Source organism: Agelaius tricolor, unplaced genomic scaffold (assembly GCF_023055355.1).
Source record: "Agelaius tricolor isolate 1412-34295 unplaced genomic scaffold, bAgeTri1.0.p SCAF_68, whole genome shotgun sequence".
Lineage (NCBI taxonomy): Eukaryota > Metazoa > Chordata > Aves > Passeriformes > Icteridae > Agelaius > Agelaius tricolor.
This window is the reverse complement of record NW_027269328.1, coordinates 45,326-51,325: the sequence shown is the minus strand read 5'-3', so window position 1 is coordinate 51,325 and position 6,000 is coordinate 45,326.

Sequence of the window (6,000 nt, the reverse complement as noted above, 5' to 3'; positions counted from 1 at the left end):
ACCCAAGGCATCACTGTTGGCTGGCTGGAATTCCCAGGCTTCACACACCTTCCGGATCAGTCCTGGACATGGAAAACGACATGCTGTGCCACTTGGACAATCCTGGGAATTTAGTGACTGTGCACAGGCTGCATGGTGTGCTTTGGGAGCAGTAATGGCATTTGTATTTGTGGGTTCAGTCTATAAATAATAAATACTGAGAGTGCAAATTCTCCACACACATTTAATTATCACTTGAGTATTTGGGATTTTGGCCAGGCAAAATTCAATTTGCCATCACAAATCAGGAACTAATGCATCTAAATTGTATTATATGCCTTGCAGTGCCTCATACTTAGGATTCAGTGGGGAAATCCAGCAGCAGCCTCGAGATCTCAGCCTCACCTCTATAGCCTGGCCTGCGGGCTCTGGAGTCCCAAGCTGCCCCAGCAAATCCGAGGTTCTGGGGGTGGTGCTGGCAGCAGGAGAACGTCCTGCCCATGATGCAGGAGCCTCCTGTACGTGCATCACGTGGCCCTGCTATCACCTTCCTCTGCCCACAGAGGAACACACCAGCAAGAGCTCCCAGCACTGGGAAAGGTTTGGATTGATTCTGCCTGTGCAGAACCTGCCCCATACTTGGTACTGTATAAATGTTATTGATTAAATGAAACCCACAAGGGATGTGTGGGTTTTGTGTCCCTAATCTAAGCTTTAGTTAGCTGCTAACTGGTGTGAGGTGAGCATTCACAGATTTAGGAAAGCACGACGTGACTGCAATAGCTGGGTCCTGATCTGGGGGTCCTGGAGCTCTGTGACTGTTCCCCTCCTGGGACACAACACTCCTGCAATTCTTTCCCCCACATTCTGGCTGCTCCTTTTTCCTGCTCCACAGCCTCCCATGGCCAGTTGTGACCCAGCTGTGCCTCTGGAAGCCGCTGGCAGCTGTGGCTGTGACTCAGGTGGCCTTGTCCTGCTGGGCATTGCCCCTCAAACAGTGCCTGCCTGGCCTTGTCCTTGCCCCTCAGACAGTGCCTGTCTGGGCTGGAGGAGGGCAGGGCAGGGTGTGTGGATGCCAGACCTGCCCCTGCACCCCCAGACCCTGTCTCCCAACCAGCCCCATGCCTGTCCACCATGTCCTCTCTCCAGGGCTGCCTGGCTGCTGCTTCGTGTTAGCTGTGTCTCCATGTTCACTGAAAGGAAATGTCCAAAGATGCTGTGAGGGTTCATTCCCATCCCCTTCGTCAAGTCTGTGTGCTGGCTGCTGTGTCCTCCATTCCTCTCCCATGGAAGTGGGAATGAACACACTGATTCCCTGTGAGGATAATAATAATGGAGAGCAAAGCACAGACATTTTCTATAAAGCTGCTGCAGGGAAGTGCCCTATTGTCCTCAGCCAAGGAACAGGACCAGACCTGTCACCAGTCTGTGGATATCAGCACTTCATCAACACTTCATGAACTTCATTAATGGGGAAAGTCAATCTCCTAATCATTAATATGCACTAATCATTAATAACTCCTGATCCTCCTTTTGTCTTTGTTTATATGTCCTGTGATGGCATCTTTTTACCATCTGCTGCATAATTGGATTTGGGGAATTCAGTACTGCCCAAGAACAGACATTTATACTTTCTATTATCACAGGGTATTGTGAAGTCAAGAGTTTTGCTGTGTAATTATGTGCATTGTGAAAAGTAATTTATTCTGTTTCATTAAGACCAGATGCCCAATTACTTCTTCTGGTGCTTCCTAGCTTCTATTGTAAGAAACAAGTAATATCAGTTTGCTGTCTATCTGCACTGCACCATCTGCAGCACAGCAGACCCTGGTCATCTTTCACAACTGATAATTTCTTTTTTACCCTTTTAGTACGGGACAAGTAGACAGCATATGGTGTTTGAGATGTGTGCCAATATATTCATAATAGTGTTACTACTCAGCCCTTTCCCAGTTCATTTACAGCATGTGAAGCCACCAAAGCCAAGAGCCTGGTGAAGCCGAGAAGCCAAGTGATCTGACAGGTCTATTAACAGCAAAAGCACTCAGCAGTGTCATGGTCAGTGAGCACACAGCTGATCAAGGTCGATGAGCAGCTCTATTAAAGCCCACCCCTAGGAAAGAAGTTTATTTGTTATTGCTCAGATAAAAGCACAAAGCACTGAACGTGAGGCACTCAACCCTCTTCACCAAGAGAACGGAGCACTGGGCAAACACTGAGCCTTTGCCAAGGCAAGGCTGCTCTGCAGTGAGCAGCTGCCATACAAAAGGGGCTGTTGTGGCCCTCTGCAATGGACACAGAGCCTGCAAGGAACCTGCTCTGGCTCTATGCCCCATTCCCTGCCTGTTAGTACTGGGATCTCCTCTGAGTTCAGTGTCCAGTTAGGGGCTGGGGCGATAGGAAGGGAGAAAACTCACCTGGCACTGCCTGGAAAGCTCCCTGGGCTGACCCTGGCTGGATACCAGGGGCCCATCAAAGCTGCCCCATCACTCTCCCCCTCAGCTGGGCAGGGAAGAGAAAGTATAATGATACACTCATGGATTGGGACAAGGACAGGGAGAGCTTACTCACCAGTTACTGTCATGGGCAAAACAGACTCAATTTTGGGAAATTACTTTAACTTATTACCAATCAAGTCAAAGTAGGGCAATGAGAAATAAAACCAAATCATAAAACTACGTGCTCACCAACCCTCCTGTCCTCCCCAGCTTGGCTTCACTCCCCAGTTCTCTCCCTCCTCCCCCCCAGCAGTGCAGTGGGACAGGGAATGGGATCAATTCACCACAGCATGTCTCTGCCACTGCTTCCTTCTCAAGGGGAGGGTCCTCACACTCTTCCTCTGCTCTCACATGGGCCCCTCCGTGGGCTGCAGGTGGGTCTCTGCTCCTGACTGGATCTTTTTGGGCTGTGGGTGGGTCCCCACAGGCTGCAGGGGAATCCCTGCTCCAGGGCTTGGGGCACCTCCTCTCATTCCTCCTGCATGGCCTGGGGCACTGCAGGGCTGTTTCTCTCACATACCCTCGATCCTCTCTCTGGCTGATGCTGTGCACAGTTTTTCCCTTCTTAAATCCCAGAGGCACTGCCACCATTGCTGATGGGCTCTGCCTTGGCCAACAGCAGGTCTGTCTTGGGGTCAGCTGGCTTTGGCTCTTCTGGACGTGGGGGAAGCTTCTAGAAGCTTCTCACAGAAGCCATCCCTGTAACCTGCCCTCTACCAAAACCCTGCCATGCAAACCCAATACAATTCCCTTAAGAGGGAGTTTTGGGCAAAGCAGTTTATGGTGAAAGCCTAAATTAGCTTGAGTTGTTTAGCCTAGAAACTATGAAACTGAGGGGGATGTGCTGACAGCTTCTCTTTCAATGCCTGACAGCTGCCAAGCATCTCTGTGGCTGCTGCAGAGACTGGCATGGCCTGTTCCACATCAGGGGCAGAACTTCAGTCCCTGCTGGCTTGGCCCACATGGAGAGCAGGGCTGATTGTCCTCTCAGGGTGAGACTGCAGAATGTGGATTTCGTTTCCAGCCACTCCTCCACCTCTTTCTTGCTGCCATTCTCCTGACACCCTCTCCCTGGCATTGCTTCTGACAGGGCCAAAGTAATTTGCCAGCTGCGTCACTGGCACTGGGATCTGCTCCTTGTGTTTGCTTGTGCTGACTGTTCCTGTAATTTGGGAGCAGAGATGAAGTTCTGGAGAAAGGGGAGAGTGTGTGCTTGGCAGCCAGCCTGGCTGTGCCCCCTGTTTGTGCTCTGTGCAGTGCCAAGCCCACCTGCCCCGCTGTGCTGGGCTCCACGAGGCTGGGGCAGAGCCAAGGGGGCAGGGGAAGGAGGGGAACCCTGGGCAGTGCCTGTACCTCCATGGCATGGGACAGGGAGCTGCCAGGGACATGGGACAAGGCACTGACACAGTGACGCAGGGCACTGAGAGCCCCTGTGACGGAGAGCCACTTGTGGGCACCAGGTCTGGCAGGGGTGTGGTGCCACCACAGAGAACCTCCCTGTCCTGCTCAGGGGCTGCTCTGGGGCTGTCCTTGCCTCGGGGGCTGGTGATGGGAGGTGGCCAAGGACGGGAGAGACTGGACCCAGGCACCCAGCTGGGTGCAGGTCAGCCCCAGAGCTCCTACCAGCCCCCTGTGCCAGGGATGTGCCCTGTCCCTGCAGCAGACAGGGGCTGGGGAGCCGCTGGAGCCAGGGCCCTGGGCTGGAAGTGCCCTCCCTGCTCTGCCTGTGCTCTGCAGCAGCTCCGGGGCAGGGGCCAGGGCCAGGCTGGCTGGAGTCTGTCCAGAACGATGGTGTTTGGTGTAGCATGGCAAGATGTTCTGATGAGGAAGGAGTTCAGCAGTAAGAAGTTATGCAGTAATCCTGTAGGCTTTCAGGATATCCCCATTTTGACCACCAATGCAAACCATCTTTGAGGGGCTGCAAGGACAATATATAGATGTTATTCGGGCCCTTTTCATTTTATAATACTGAATTTCATCTGCCATTTCATCTCCCAGCCACTCAGTATTCTAAGATGCTTCAGCCCTTCCTCATGGTTACCTTTTGTTTTTTACTGCTCCATGTAATCCTCAAACCTGACCTTAGTCCCTGCTTGTTTATTTCCTGTGTCATAAGGGAAAGATTTTGAACAGTCCAGTGTTAATGTGGATCCCTGTAGGATTTCCCCAGTGTCCTCACTCCCCTGAAAATGCCAAATGTCTCATCCAAATGCTTCCTCTAGCCCTTAACAAGACAACCATCCTGTTTAATGCATGGCAGCCTTGCTTTTTAAAGAGGTCCAGGGCTTTGTCAAATGTTTTTGGGAATTCCAGTTGCAGCTGCAGCAAAATCAGATTGAAGATATTTAACTCTGAGGCTCCTGGCACAGGAAGGACCTGGAGCTGCTGGGGTGGGACCAGAGGAGGCCACAGAGCTGCTCCAGGGCTGGAGCCAGGCTGGGAGAGCTGGGGGGCTCAGTCTGGGGAAGAGAAGGATCCAGGGAGAGCTCAGAGCCCCTCCAGTGCCCACAAGAATGATGTGGATGGGTTGTTTAGTACGGCCTGGTGCAATAGAACAGGAGCAATGGTTTAAATTGAAGGAGAGTCAATTTAGAGTAGATGAAAGGAAGTTTTTCACAATGAGTGAGCCAGAGACACATACAGACTGCCCAGAGAGGTGGTGAGTGTCCCCATGTTGCAGTAAAACAGATGCGATCCAGTTTCTTCATGCAGAAAAAGCCCATTCTCTATTTACAAAGCTTATATTTATAGGAAATATTAGAAGGTACCATGTTAGACTTAATTGACTAACACTATACTGATATTTAGTTTATTGGTTGGTAAATGACTGGGGTGTATGTTTGTTAAATCTCTTTATTTTTGGTTAGTTCACATATTTTGGTTTTTGATTTTTATGGGACATATTTCTTGTTTATTACAGGTGCAAACAGTTTTCTTACTGGAATAGTTTGTTATGCTAACTACTTTCATTCTTATGATTTTTTTAATATGGGAAGTTACAAGCTAACTGCTAGCTTAGCTAGACTAATAGGGCCTAAACTATATTTTATAAGGTCTTTTTTTTATACTATCTTTACCTGTATGCAACATCCCATCCTTGGAAGTATTCAAGATCAGGTTGGATGGGGTTCTGAGCAACCCGATCTAGTAGAAGACAATCTTGCTCATGGCAGGACCTTGGCCTGGTTGACACTTAAAGTTTACATTTGAAGTTGACATTTAAACCTTCCAACCCCAAGTGTTCCATGATTCCATGTGTGGAAATGTCTTCTTTGAGGTTTGCCTCTTTACAAGTACTTGAATCAGAGACAAAGTCTATCTCCCATTCACATCCTTCCCTGCATATGAGCCCTCCTCCTTCCTGCAGCCCTTACTGCTGCACGGGCTGGGCTCTGCTGAGATGAGGGAGCTGCCCACAAAATCAGCACCACACCCATCCTGGCCACCACCCCCAGGTCCCACCTGTCCTGGCCACCACCCCCAGCACCACGGGTGCCACCTGTCCTGCCCAGGGCAGCTCTGC